Genomic DNA, 15,428 nt, shown 5'->3' with positions numbered 1-15,428 from the left:
GGTGCTTGGGGTCAGCTGAATGGATGCTCAGGGAAGCTTGGAGATGGACCTCCATCTACATGCCTTACACTGCATGGAGAGAGCAGGAGAAGCAGAAGGAAAGCAGGTGGTGCATGGGAATCCCAGACAGAAACACCCACCCCCATTGCGCCTTATAATAATGATGTGCTGTCTGATCTTGTGCCTGTCTTCTGACAGAGGACTATCCTAATCTGGCACTGAAAAGCAGGATATTCAAGGCAAGGAGATAACTGTATTTAATGGTAGGTAGCCATGTTGGTCTGACACAGCTGAAATAAAAAAGTAAAAAAATAGTCCAGAAGCATCTTAGGGACCAACTAAGTATGTTCTAGGTATAAGCTTACCTAGAACAATCTTAGTTGGTCTCTAAGGTGCTACTGGACTATTTTTTAATTTTTTATTTCAACTGTGTCAGACCAACATGGCTACCTACCTGCATCTAGATGTCATGGGGTATTAGGGGAGCAGTAGTTCCTTTGGTGGAAAATATATCATGAACCTTATAGGGTAATTTATCCACTATTGGTCCCCACCCTGCAGTCAACTCTCACCTGTGGCTTCCAGAAGCTGTCAGTATGCAACAGGGGCTGCGATCCCAGGAATGGCTTCGACCAGCTGGCAAAACCAGGTGAGGATACCTGATGGGTCTCAAATCCTTGGTGGACTGGGGAATTCTGCTGCAGGTGAAGGCAGGCCCTGGTGGATGGAGAGGATGAGAACAACAGTCAATCCCACAGTCCAGAAGGCAGATTCTGCCCGTGCTGAAGAGGAAAGTGAAGGGCAGATGGGGCACGTCCACCTGGAGGCTTTTTATCTAGTCCCAGGGTTTCTCTGACATTGAATTATATATAAATTACAGTATTGAAATGCACCTTCTCCCACTTCATATTCAGCTATTACTCTACTCTGTTTGTCTGTTTCTTACTTGAGTGCTGTTTTGGTATGCTAAGTCAGGGTTTTACTGAGAGTTACATTTTTGCTATTTTTTGGATCCTGTTATGCTTATTTGTATTCAGTACAGTCATACCTCATGTTACGTTTGCTTCAGGATGCGCGTTTTTGTCTTGTGTCCCGTGGCAACCCAGTTACTTCCGGGTTTTGCCGCTCATGCATGCGCAGACATGCAAAATGACATCACGTGCTGTGATGGGATGATGAGCTGCTTGTGCGTAAAATCCTAATCCCTCAGAGTTTGGCTAAGTCCCCAAACCTCTGTCTGTGATGGAGCTCCTTAAACATGACTCCATCAATCGCTCGTTGAATCGGACAGTGGGCGTTTACGGAACTTCTTCCAGCATAAAAGCTCCTTAACGGAAACGCGTCTTCTGGACTCTCGGCGTGACAGCTTCTGCCGAGGAGTGGGTGTCCCTACAGGAGGTCCTGAAATCTCCCCGCTGCTCCCGCTTGAAGTGTCTCTGAGCCCTCCCTCCGACTCACTTTCCCTTGGAACTCCACTTCTCCCCCTGCTGGTCCCCTCCTCCGCTGAATGGTCTCTCTCACCCTCCATGAGCCCTTTCACCTCCTTAGTCTCAGATGGCAGTTCCCTGACATCCACCTCCCCTCCAGGGCCCCCTTCACCCCCTTCCCTCCCCTCCTCTGCGGGAGGCGAGGGAGCAAAACCCCTGAAGGAACCTCCCTCATCTTCCGAAGTTTCGAACACTTCCCTCCACCTTTTGCTGTCTCCGGTTTCCAAGTACTCCTCCTCATCGGAGTCTGTTCCTCCTTCCAACTCCGATTCCCTGAATCCCTCCAGTTCCTCCTCATCGTCGGTGGTGCCAAAGTACTCCCTCCGAAACCTCGCTACTAGCTGAGGTTTCCTGGGGAACCTTTGGTGAAACGTTTTGATCAAGATCTCGTCACGGACCTCCTCTGCCTTCACCCAGGTGTTTTCCGACTCCGGTTCCCCTTCCCACGCGACCAAATACTCCACCTGATTACCCTTCCACCTGGAGTCGATGATTTCCGCCACATGGTTGCGGCTTTCCCTTTCTTCTATGGCTGGCCCCCGTGTGGATACCCCTTCACCTTCCCCCCTGTATGGTGACAGTAATGACCTGTGGAATACTGGGTGCAGTTTCATGTGGTTCGGTAACCGGAGTCTGAACGCCACTGGGTTGACCTGTTGGATGACCTCAAATGGTCCCAATCTTTTGGGTCTCAATTTCTTGCAACCCCCCTTGAACGGCAACCCTTGGGTTGATAGCCAGACCCGACTCCCCACCCTAATTGTTTCACCTTCCCTTCTGCTCTTGTCTGCCTGCCTCTTATATTCTTCCTTGGCCCTTTCTAAGTTGAGTTGGAGTTGACGATGGATCGCTTCCATTTCTTCTACGAAAAGTTCCGCGGCCGGAACACTCCATCTTTCCCCTCCTTCCCCTGGAAACGCCCTGGGGTGGCACCCATAATTAGCCAAAAAGGGGCTCATCCCGGTGGACACATTCTCAGCATTATTGTAAGCAAATTCCGCTAGTGCCAACTTTTCGACCCAATCGTTCTCTCTGTCATTGACATAACACCTCAGGTATTGTTGGAGAATACCGTTTGCTCTCTCCGCCTGCCCATTGGTCTCAGGGTGCCTGGCAGTCGAAAAGTTGACCTCTACGTGCAATAAGCTCATAAGTTTCCTCCAGAATCTGGACGTGAACTGTTTCCCTCTGTCGGAAACCACCCTCAAGGGGGCGCCATGCAGTCTGAATATATGTTCTACAAACAATTTCGCTGTTTCTTCCGCCGTAACTGCATGTGAGCAAGCTACAAAGTGACCCATCTTAGTTAACAGGTCTACTACGACTAGTATGGCGGTTTTCCCCTGGGATTTGGGCAGATCAGTCATAAAATCTATCGACACCGCCTCCCACGGTCGTTCTGGTGTGGGTAACGGTTCTAATAACCCCGCTGGTGCCCGCCTTTCTCCTTTGGCTCTCTGGCATTGGTCACACCTTCTCACATACTCCCGTACATCCTCCCTCACCTTGGGCCACCAAAACTCCCTGGTCACCAACCACATGGTCTTGTGTTGCCCAAAATGCCCCGCTGTGGGATTGTCGTGCAGCTGTTTGAGTACTCTCCCCCTCAATTCCCCTTCTGGTATATATAGCGCCCCTCTGTAATACAATGCCCCGTTTCTTTCTTCAAAACCCCCGGGGTCTTCTCCCTCTCTCCTTAGACCTCTGAGCTTGTCCTGGGCGTACTCATCATTTACCGTTCCCTCTACCAGTTCTCTTTGCCCCACCCAGGCCGCACCACACACCCAGTGGTCCTCTGGGATAATATGTCTCTCTTCTGGCGCTCCCTCCCCCTCCAAATATTCAGGTTTGCGAGAGAGAGCGTCCGCTCTGTTTTCTGGACCTGGCACATAGCAAATTTCAAAATGGAATCTGGAGAACTCCTGGGCCCATCTCACTTGTCGTTGGTTGAGCACCCGTGCCGTTCTCCAATACTCCAAATTCTTGTGGTCCGTACACACTTGCACCTTATGTTGTGCGCCAATTAGTAAGTGTCTCCATCTCCGGAACGCTTCGTGAATGGCGAGTAGTTCTCGGTCATATACCGTGTAGTTCCTCTCGGATTTGTTCAGCTTACGCGAAAAGAAGGCACACGGTCTCCATTCCGACTTATTGCTCCCTGGCTGAAGCAGCACCGCCCCCACCGCCCGGTCTGAGGCATCAGTTTCCACTCTCATGGGTTTTTGTAAATCCACATGCAGGAGCTGTTCTTCCGAAGCGAATGCCCTTTTCAATTCCTCAAAAGCATGCTCCGCCTCCGCCGTCCAAACGAATTTCTTCTTGCTGCTTAGACAGTCCGTGATGGGAGCCGTTAAGTGGGCAAAGTTCTTGATGAATTTACGGTAAAAGTTCCCAAACCCTAAGAACCTTTGCACATCTTTTTTCGTTTTCGGTGTCTTCCATTCCAGCACCGCCTGGACCTTCCCTGGATCCATGGCTAATCCCTTGTCTGATAAGCGGTACCCCAGGAATTCCACCTCCTTGGTGTGGAACTGACACTTCTCCAATTTCACCCACAACTGGTTTGCTTGCAGCTGGCTCAGCACTTCCCTGACATCCTTTACATGCTGCTCCTCATTCTCTGAATATATCAGCACGTCATCGAGGAAGGCCACGCAATTCTTGTAGAGCAAAGGTCCCAGTACGTGGTTCATGAGCGATTGAAAACAGGCGGAGCCTGATTGTAATCCGAATGGCATAACGAGATATTCAAACGCCCCCAAAGGGGTGAACATGGTGGTTTTCCATTCATCCCCCTTCTTTATTCGTATCAGGTTGTACGCTCCTCTCAGGTCCAGTTTCGTGAATATCTTTCCCTTCCTCACCCTGGTCAAAATGTCATCAATCCTGGGCATGGGGAAAGTCACTGGTTCTGACACGGCATTTAGGGCCCGGTAGTCCACGACCAATCTCGGTTTATCCGTGTGTTTTTTGTCCACAAAAAACACTGGGCTCCCCCCCACCGCTCTGGACTCTCTGATGAAGCCCCTCTTCAGGTTTTTATCAATAAACTCCCTTAACTCCTGCATTTCCCTGTCTGACATGGCGTACAGCTTCCCCACGGGGAGCTGGGCCCCAGGGACCAGATTAATTTGGCAGTCAAAGTCTCTGTGCGGTGGTAATTTATCTGCTTCCCTTTCACTGAAGACCTTGCTCAGGTCAGCGTATTGTTTGGGCACCTTCCCTTTGTCCGCCACTTCCGTCCCTGCTAGAGAGGCTTTTGCCCCTTCTGGCACCTTTCCCTCTCTGCAGTGTTCCAGACAATGTGCTGACCCAAAGGAGACCACTCTCTGATGCCAGCCCACTAGCGGGTCATGCAACGCTAGCCAGCACATTCCCAAAATGACTGGAGCCCCTCCCAGGGTGGCTACATTGAACGCTATCCTCTCAGTGTGCCTGGCCACCCTCATAACCATTGGGACGGTTTGTAGGCTGACTTCTCCTCCCAGCAGCTCCCTCCCATCGATCGTGGTGACCTGCAGGGGGTTGCTTAAAGGGAGTGTCTGTATCTGGTGTTCAGCTGCAAACTCCTTGCTCATAAAATTACAGGAGCTGCCTGAGTCCAGCAGCGCCTTAGTCTTTAGTGGGTATCCGTTTGCCAGCTCTAGCAACACCTCTATTACTAGGGCTGGTCTTGGAGGTTCCGGAGTGGGCACTTTTACTGCTCCTTGGCCTGTCTGCAGTGCCCTGACAGAGGCAGACAGGCGTTGGCTTTTACTGGCTCCTGGACTTCCTCCTCCTTCCCCCCAACAGCTCCAGCCATCCCTTGCCATTCCTTTCTTTGCGGGCAGACTCTGGCAAAGTGACCTGGCTGCTGGCAGAGATAACATTTCTTGGCGCTCTTTCCCTCCTTCTTCCTCCCTTCACTGGGATTTGAAACTGCGCGCGCGCGCGCTGTTCCAACTTCCATCGGCTCTCCTGGCGGGAAACTTGGTTCTGGAATCTCTGGAATGCGGAAATCCCTCCAACGCTCTCCTTTCCCCTCCCGCTTCTCCAAGGCTCTTGCCTCCTGGCGTGCTCCAATGGTCAGCGCTGATTTGGTCAGCTGGTCCATAGACTCCGCCCTGGGCGCCCGGGAAAGTTCATCTTTCACCGCCGAAGAAAGCCCCTCTTCAAAGAGCATTTGAATGGGTTCCGCCGAAAGGTCCCACCCCAATCTATGTATCAACATTGTAAACTCAGTCCAGTACTCACGAACCGATCGGCTCCCCTGTTTGCACGCCATCAATTGTCTGCGCACCAGCCCCTGTTCAATCTCGCTGGAAAACATCAAATCCATGGCGCGAAAAAACTTCCTCACGTCCTTCAGCATGTCACTATTCCCTGCCATCAGGGGTCTGACCCAATCTCTCGCCCCTCCTTCGAGATGGCCAATCACAAACGCCACTCTCGATGCCTCGTCGGGAAAGTCATTAAACTGCAGTTCAAGAGCATACTGCATCTCTGTCCTAAAGGCTTGGTAGTTCCTGGGGTCCCCCCCAAACTTCTGCACCATTCCTGGCATCTTTCTTGCTAGTGTAGCGCCTTTTGCCTTTTCTGCATCCTGCGCCCTCCTTTCTTCTAGCCTCCCCGTTTGCATTGCTAGCTGGAGTTCCAACACTCTGTACCTTTCTTCCAGGCTTGGACCCTCTCCAGCTCCTGCTGCTCCTCCGGCTCCGGCTGGGTTACTCATGATGCCTCTCTGCACAAGCTGCTTTCAGGGACTGTCCGATTGCTGTGATGGGATGATGAGCTGCTTGTGCGTAAAATCCTAATCCCTCAGAGTTTGGCTAAGTCCCCAAACCTCTGTCTGTGATGGAGCTCCTTAAACATGACTCCATCAATCGCTCGTTGAATCGGACAGTGGGCGTTTACGGAACTTCTTCCAGCATAAAAGCTCCTTAACGGAAACGCGTCTTCTGGACTCTCGGCGTGACAGCTTCCGCCGAGGAGTGGGTGTCCCTACAGGAGGTCCTGAAATCTCCCCGCTGCTCCCGCTTGAAGTGTCTCTGAGCCCTCCCTCCGACTCACTTTCCCTTGGAACTCCACTTCTCCCCCTGCTGGTCCCCTCCTCCGCTGAATGGTCTCTCTCACCCTCCATGAGCCCTTTCACCTCCTTAGTCTCAGATGGCAGTTCCCTGACACGTGCATTCGCAGAAGCAGTGAATCGCGACCTGCACATGCACAGATGTGGGTTGCGTTATGCTCATGTTGCAAACGGGCCTCCGGAATGGATCCCGTTCGCAGCCACAGGTACCACTGTAATAGATTTCTCAGCTGAATTGGTTTTTTTGCTGCCTCTGAGCATTTTTTGCTACTCTGCTAATTATACGTGGAACTTGCTCTGGAGATCGTTATGGAGGAACAAGATCTGCAACCTTAAGCCATAAACAGCCTCGGCCCTGTAGACCTGAAGGAGCGTCTCTACCCCCATCGCTCAGTCCGGATAGGGAGGTCCTCCTCCGAGGGTCTTGGTACTAAAGGGTTAAGAGGTAACAAGTCGCTCTAATCACTGAGCAGCTGGAAGTCATTAAGCATCCAGGAATGTAAGTTACGTTTGTATAAAGAGTCAGTTCACCCATGTTTCTGTCTCTTCTTCCCCCCTTGACCTGACTCGCAGACTCAGTTTGTGGCCATGGGCGTGTTTGCTGATATGAGTTAAGTTTAGAGTAAAGTTTTCTTTATGCCGGAGATAAAAGCATGTGTGCTTTATCGCCAGGGTTTTTCTTTTGTGAATAAAGTTTTTCCCTGAGTTCCAAAGTGCTTGCTCCACATGTAGCAAAAAAAAGAAAGAAAGAAAGAAAGAATTTTAAGTAATAAAAAACTGGGCCAAGAGTTTATCGCATCAGATTCGAACAAAAAGAGAGGTGTGGTAATATATGTAAAAGAGAAGCATGATCCAAAATTAATTTTTAAGGAGGATGAGGGAAGAATATTGATTGTACAAATTGGGTTTCAAGGGGAAAAATGGCTGATTGTGGGGATCTATGCACCAAACGATAAGAAAGCTGAATTTTATACAAAGTTGGATGAAATAATGTTAGAGTATTTAGATCAGAAATTGATACTACTGGGAGACTTTAATGGAGTGGTGGTACCGGATTTAGACAGATTAACAAAGAGGCGAAATACATATGAAGGTAAACTGCCGAAGGCCTTCTTTGATATGGCCAATATATTGGGACTAATTGACATCTGGAGATTAAGGAATCCAACAGTAAGACAATTTTCATTCCACTCTGAACCAAACCAAAGCTTCAGCAGAATAGATCAGATCTGGGTTTCTAAGATTCTAACACTGAGAGTAACTAGAATTGAAATCCTTCCAAGAACCCTGTCAGATCATAATCCACTATATATGGAATTAAAAGGGAAGGACCCTTCTACACATAGTTGGAGAATGAATGAGAGCTTATTTAATGACCAGAGAGTAGTGGAAACTGCAAAAGAGACAATAACAGACTATTTTAAATAGAATCTAAACAAAGAAACACCAATTGAAACAGTCTGGGACGCGAGCAAAGCGGTGATAAGGGGTTTCCTATTTCAAAAAAACAGCTTCCAGAAAAGAGGGAGAGAGAAGAAGAAAGAAGAGATCCTGTCCCAGATCATGGGGAACGAAAAACAGCTTATAACAAAACCTAAAGATGAAATAATAAAAGGAAATATAAAAATGTTGCAGTCTCAGTTCTCCATGGTGGTGGGACAGGAGATCGAATGGAAAATAAAAGCCATGAGACAAAAAAAATTTGAGTCAGCCAACAAAGTTGGGAGATTCTTGGCGTGGCAAATAAAAGCAAGACAAAAACAGAACACAATTTGTAAAATAAAATATGGGGATAAAATGATTGAGGACCCGAAAGAAATTAGAAAAGCATTTCAGAGATTCTATAGAGATCTTTATAGGAAAGATACAGAAGACAATAAGAGAATAGAAAAGTATATCCATGACCATAAATTGCATCAAATCTCAGAAGAAGAAAAAAGAGTGCTTAACCAGGAGGTAACAGAACAAGAGGTCATGAAGGCAATAAAAAGAATGAAAATAGGGAAGACCCCAGGACCGGACGGTATCTCAGCAAAGTATTATAAAACATTATCGCAATACCTGACACCTGTTCTAAGTGAAGTAATGAATAAAGTCTTAAGAGAAGGAAAGATGCCAAACACCTGGAAAGAAGCGTATATAACACTGATCCTGAAGAAAGAGGTGGATATATTAGATGTAAAAAATTTCAGACCAATTTCGTTATTGAATAACGACTATAAGCTATTTGCGGATATACTAGCGAATAGACTAAAAATGGTGTTAAATAAGGTGATACACAAGGACCAAACAGGCTTTCTGCCGGGGAGGCAATTAAGGGACAACGTAAGAAACCTGATAAATATAATTGAATACCTTGAAGTCAGAAATGAGAAACAGGCAGTACTAATGTTCATAGATGCGGAAAAAGCGTTCGATAATGTTTCTTGGCATTTCATGAAAGAAAACTTAAAAGTACTAGGAACTGGTGAAATTTTTTTGAGAGGTATTGACACGATTTATTCGGACCAAAAAGCAAAGTTAATAATTAATAACAACATATCAGATAACTTTGAGATAACTAAAGGTACTAGGCAGGGATGTCCTTTGTCTCCCTTGCTATTTATTACAGTCCTAGAGGTCTTGAACAAGAAGCTAAGAGAATCATCAGAAGTCAAAGGCATTAAGGTGGGACGAAAAGAATTTAAGTTAAGAGCCTTCGCAGATGATCTAGTCTTAACGCTGGAAGAACCAAGACGAAGTGTGAAAGAGGCAATAAAAAGAATGGAAGAGTTTGGGAAGGTATCAGGGTTTAAACTCAACAAAAACAAGACGAAAATGCTAGCAAAAAATCTGAAGAAAGAAGAGATGGAAGAATTACAAGTAGACTCAGGAATCGCAATAGCTAAAAAAATAAAATATTTAGGAATTTGGATGACAACAAAAAAATATAAACCTGTACAAGGACAACTATGAGGTGGTATGGAAAGAAATTAAGAAAGATATGGATATATGGAGCAGACTAAAATTGTCATTATTAGGCAGAATCTTTGTGATAAAAATGAATATACTACCTAGACTGTTATTTTTATTTCAAGCAATACCAGTGGTAAAAGGGATAAGACAATTTAAGGATTGGCAAAAAAAAAATAGCGAAATTTGTCTGGCAGGGGAAAAGGCCAAGGATAAAAATGAAGATATTAGTAGATAAGAAAGAGAGAGGAGGTTTTGATTTACCAGACCTGACTTTATATTATGAAGCTTCGTGCTTGGTATGGTTAAAAGATTGGCTGACTTTAGAAAACACTGACCTATTAGATCTAGAGGGCCACGACAATCGATACGGTTGGCATTTGTACCTATGGTACAACAAAGTAAAGGTACATAAAGGTTTTCTAAAACATGTGTTTGGAAATCTTTATATGAAGTATGGGATCGGAATAAACACCTCCTGGAAAGAAAGACACCGTGGTGGATATCACCAATTGAGGTGTTGACAACAAAAAAAGTAAACATAGAAGGGGAAAGAGTAACATACAAGGATATTACTAGGAAAACAGATCAAGGGATAAAGCTCAAACCATATGACCAAATTGAAAAGATGTTAACAGGGTGGCTGCAATACCACCAGATTAGTGACTTATTAAAGGAAGATAAAAAGAGAAATGGGTTCGAAGATAAAAAATCAAAATTCCAAATCGAGTTGATAGATTGTAAAGATAAAATTTTATCAAGAATGTATAGTTTATTGCTAGAATGGTACACAAAAGACGAAGAAGTAAAGGAATCAATGATAAAATGGGCAATTGATATTGGGCATAACATTGAATTGGATGCGTGGAAAAGATTATGGAAGGAGGGTTTGAGATTTACAGGATGTATGGCTTTAAAGGAAAACTTGCTAAAAATGATGTATAGATGGCATTTGACGCCAGTAAAATTAGCTAAAATGTATAGGAAAAAAGAAAGAAAATGTTGGAAATGTAAAAAGGCAGATGGGGACTATTTCCATATGTGGTGGACCTGCGATAAGGTAAAAATTTTTGGGGAATCAATTTATAATGAACTCAAAAAAATATTTAGATATACTTTCCCCAAAAGACCGGAAGCGTGTCTAAAAGGCTTAATAGGAACAGAAATTATAATAGAAGATCAAAATTTGTTCATGTATGCTACAGCTGCCGCGAGGACCCTTCTGGCCAAAAGATGGAAAGTACTAGATATACCAACTATTCAGGAGTGGCAGGCAAAGTTGACAGAATATGCAGAACTTGCCAAACTATCAGGGAGGATCCGGGACCAGGGAGATCAAAGATACCAAAATAACTGGAGTAAATTTATTGAATATTTAAAGAAGAATTGTAAAGAGGTCAAGACACTAGCAGGATTGACATAATACCTCCAGTGTATAATAGTACTAATATGAGAATGATGTGCATGATGGAAAGAGGATAAATATACCAGTTGTGGGGAGGGAGGGGGGGTCGCAACTCGGCAGAGTCAAAGGGAATGTATGGTTCTACTACTATTTGTTGAAAAAGAATATGTAAGGAAAACAATAAAAATTCACTTGGAAAAGTGCTTGCTCCAGGATTCTTCATTGAAAGGTACTGACTCTCCTGCCTTCTTCAGCCGCTGCACGAAATTCTCTGCTGAGATAAGACTTATGGCCTTGGAAGCGCACTGGACGTTTACTTAACATTAAACTAATTAAAGTTTAATGGACAGAAATGAAGTTCCAGGGAACCAGGCAGAGGGCCTCCTGCCCTATGGAATGCCCTCCCTTCAGAGGGCAAGGAAATGGGCAACTCTCGGACATTTAGAAGACAGCTATATTAGGATGTTTTTAATGTTTGATGTTTTACTGTCTTTTTTATGTACTTTAAGCTGCCCAGAGTGGCTGGGGAAACCCAACCAGATGGGCGGGGTATAAATGCTGCAATCATTCTTATTATCTTGTATATTTTGTAGTTATTTTGGAATTTGTACTGCAATATCAGGTCACGAAATGTTATGGGTGGAGAAAATCACAGGGTTGCCGTGAAGAAGAAGAAGAAGAAGAAGAAGAAGAAGAAGAAGAAGAGGAGGAGGAGGAGGAGGAGGAGGAGGAGGAGTTTGGATTTGATATCCCACTTTATCACTACCCTAAGGAGTCTCAAAGCAGCTAACATTCTCCTTTCCCTTCCTCCCCCACAACAAACACTCTGTGAGGTTAGTGGGGCTGAGAGACTTCAAAGAAGTGTGACTGGCCCAAGGTCACCCAGCAGCTACATGTGGAGGAGCAGGGAAGTGAACCCGGTTCACCAAATTACGAGTCTATGGCTCTTAACCACTACACCACACTGGCTCCCAGTGTAAAGTATAATCCCATCCACAAACTTTCATTCACATACAGTCTGTAAAATTGGGAAGGCTGCACAGCTCACCTGTGCTAATACTGTCATTCTTTGGCAAGTGCGAGGAAGATGCAGGCCCTCCGCTCCCCCCCCCCCAGTTCCTTTAAGAGCCCCACGTTGCACGGGGCAGGCTCACCTGCAGCGAAACAAAATGCAGCTGCCCTGGCAGAGTGGAGCCGGGCTGGGGGGACCCCAGAAATGTGTCCCTAGAAGAAATGCAAGTCCTAGGCTCTGTGGTTTAACCCACAGCGCCACCCGCATCCATAAGAATGGATAAATATGAGGAAATCTGGAAGGATTACTTAAGAGATAAGGCGGAAAGTGGTGTGAAGTAGGGGGAGAGGTGGGGATACGTATACGTAGTTATACGTATATCAGTACTCAAATCTGAATTGTTAAAATGCGTTATTAGTGTTATTGTGGTTTTTGTTGTATGTGTTTTTTGTGGTTGCTGTTTGTGTTGAAAAAATGATTTTAAAAAAAGGTTGTCATAAACTAGAATCCCACCCACAAACTCTCATTCACACACAGTCTGTAAATTGAGGGGGGGGGGTCACACACCTCACCTGTGCTAATACTGGCAGTCTTTGGCCTGTATACCCTGGGTGTTGAGCCTCCAGCCACAGGCACTGTCTATCATGAAAATGGGTCTTTTGACTGGGAAGATTCATGCAGTTGCTGTCATTGGATGCTGAAGGATTCTAACTCAGCTGGTCAGTCACTCTGACATTGCCTACAAAGAATAAGAGGAACAGAAATGCTTTTGAGGTGCAACTTCTATATCAAGCCTGAGAGCCATTCCATGGACTCTGCACCCCTGTTTCTGATGACAGGTGTACATTATCCTCATCCTCAATGAACCAGGCAGTGGAAAAGACAATAAAGATGGAAGCCTGAGAGAGAGGAAAAGGTTTCTGGCTGCTTCCTGGGTGGGATTGCAGAAACAAAGAGTCACTTCTGAGAAGGCCCCTCTTCCTCTTCCCTCTCCTCTCCAGGGTGAACAATGGTTGGACTGGGCAGATTCGCTGTGTCTGGGCAGGGCAGGAGCTTATGGGGTGGGAAGAGGATGGAGCTTGCAGGAAGGAAGGGGCGGGGGGACAGGAACCCCCACTTTCCAGGGATCCTTTTCTGGTTGCCTTGAAGGGGGGGGTCGATTCTTGGGTGGGAGGGAGAAGCCAAGGCCGCCCCTCCGGAGATTCCTCGTGGGCGCACGATGGAGACGTCTCCCCAAAGACTGGTCTTTGGACTGGCCAGGGAGTCCTCGTGGGACCCCGTGGGTGGGCGCCCCATGTCTACCCCTGCCGAGGAAAGCCCCCTTCGCAGCACACGTTCAGGGATCCAGGCCCTGCCGGGGGGGCCCACGGAAGCCGCTTTGGGGAGCTGGCGCGGGGTCCCTCTCTGGGTCCCTTTCTCCCCTCTCCTCCCCGGCGCGACCCCTTTACCTCTTTGTCCTCGATCCCGATTCTCATTTCCTTTCCTGCAACGTCGATGTTTTGTTGGGGGGGGTCCCCTGCCGCCCCTCCTCCCCTTTCCGAAAGGGCGCGCCCCTAGAGCTATGGCGCTGAGCGGCAATCCGGCGCAGAAGCTCCACTTCCGCGAGAAGCTGGCAGGTTGGGAGGAGGCTCACCCCTCCCTTATTCCCGGAGCAGAAGCCGGATTGGAGGAGGAGGAGGAGGAGGATCCTGATATTTTCAAAGGAGACGCCCAGGACAGCCTTGCAGCTAGAGGGATGTCTGAATACTATTATGGTTCTTAGGGGAAGGGGGTAGTTTAAAGGTGTGAGAAACTGGGGTTGTTGACAGGGGTGGGTGACGGGTCCATGTTTCTGAATGCCAAAGACTCCTCCTTTGTGACAAATCTGTGATGCTTCAAAGATGCTGTGGAAAAATGTATTGTGGGAAATGGGGAGAGGTCTTAAAAATCCATGCAACCATCTTCTCGGGGTTCCTACTCTTGGTGTGTTTGAACCTTGTTGCAACAAATAAAGATCAGGTCAACTGCCCGCCGTTTGCTTCTTTAACTTGGCTGGATTCTCCTTCTTTTGCTGACCGGAGAGACCCCCGGGGAGTGGCACCCTGACGAGCTGGGCAGCGGAGGAAATCCGCACCCGGGGATATTTTCCTTCTCAACTCCTTCCCACCTGAGCCTCACCCCCTTACCTAAAAGCCAGACACAGCACAATGTGACAGGATTGTGACTCCTGCCCTCAGCAAACAAAATAGGACCCCCCCCCGGAGCAAAGCAACCCCGGGATGCTGAGGTCCCCCTATCCTTGAAATGAAAAGGGGAGGGGCTCGGGACACCTTCCGGGAGCAGGCGGGGAGGGGGCTGCCCAGGCTCCAGGAGCTCCTTCTCAGTTATTCCTCCCCCACCCCCTCCTCCTGCCTCTCCTCCGTTCCTACAGCTTCTTCACGTGTGGGGAAGCTGTGGCCCTTGGGCCTGATCCTGCAGGGCTTACCTGGCATTCCTCCAGATGCAGGTGAGCCCTCCTTTCTCCTTCAAGGTGAACAGGGTTTCCCAAATTTGGGTCTCCAGCTGTTTTTGGACGACAGCTGCCATCACCCCTAGCAGGCAAGACCAGTGCTCAGGGATGATGGTGGAAAAGATCGTAAAATAGCTCCTTCTCCTTATGGGATGCACAAGGAGCCTGTCTAGGAAACAGTCGGTCTCCCAACAGTCAGAGAAACTAACAGAGACCAACCAAAGTAATGCTGGATCAAAGCGGCTGCTATGCCTGATCTTTTATTAAGGTAAGAAAGGCAAAGGACCCCTGGACGGTTAAGTCCAGTCAAAGTTGACTCTGGGGTTTCGGCGCTCATCTTGCTTTCAGGCCAAGGGAGCCGGCGTTTGTCCACAAACAGCTTCATGGTCATGTGGCCAGCAGGACTAAACTGCTTCTGGTGCATGACAGAAACCAGAGCGCATGGAAACACCGTTTACCTTCCTGCCACCTATTTATCTACTTGCACTGGTGTGCTTTCGAACTGCTAGGTTGGCAGGAGCCAGAGCAGAGCAACGGGAGCTCACCCCATCGCGGGAATTCAAACTGCCAACCTTCCGATCAGCAAGACCATGAGGCTCTGTGGTTTAGACCACAGCGCCACCCACATCCTCCCTGATCTTTAATTAATAGACCTTCTGCAGCAGGGTCTGAAGCCACTCACGCAGGAGGAAGGTGGGAACTCTGAACAAAAGAAAGACCATACTTTTATAAATTTCAAAAAAGGTTGTCCGCCCCACCTTTTCCCACCCTTGTAGATCTGTCATGGAGGACGTCAGGAAGGTGGTGCCGCAGTGTGAGGTTACAAGTGAGGATCGCTTGTGAAGTGGATGGTGATAGTGACATTATTCATGTGTTTGCAAAGTACCTGGTGCTGGGTCTGGGCTGCACCCATTCTGTTAATGGCTGTCCCTTTTGTGATGCTGCAGGAATGGACAGAGGAAACAGCATTGGAAGCAACAAGCAGTGCATATATGGACGTTCACAGTTCCCACTGTTGT

Source organism: Podarcis raffonei, chromosome 10 (assembly GCF_027172205.1).
Source record: "Podarcis raffonei isolate rPodRaf1 chromosome 10, rPodRaf1.pri, whole genome shotgun sequence".
Classification (NCBI taxonomy): domain Eukaryota; kingdom Metazoa; phylum Chordata; class Lepidosauria; order Squamata; family Lacertidae; genus Podarcis; species Podarcis raffonei.
The sequence above is the reverse complement of the archived record's forward strand: the minus strand, read 5'-3'. Positions refer to the sequence as shown.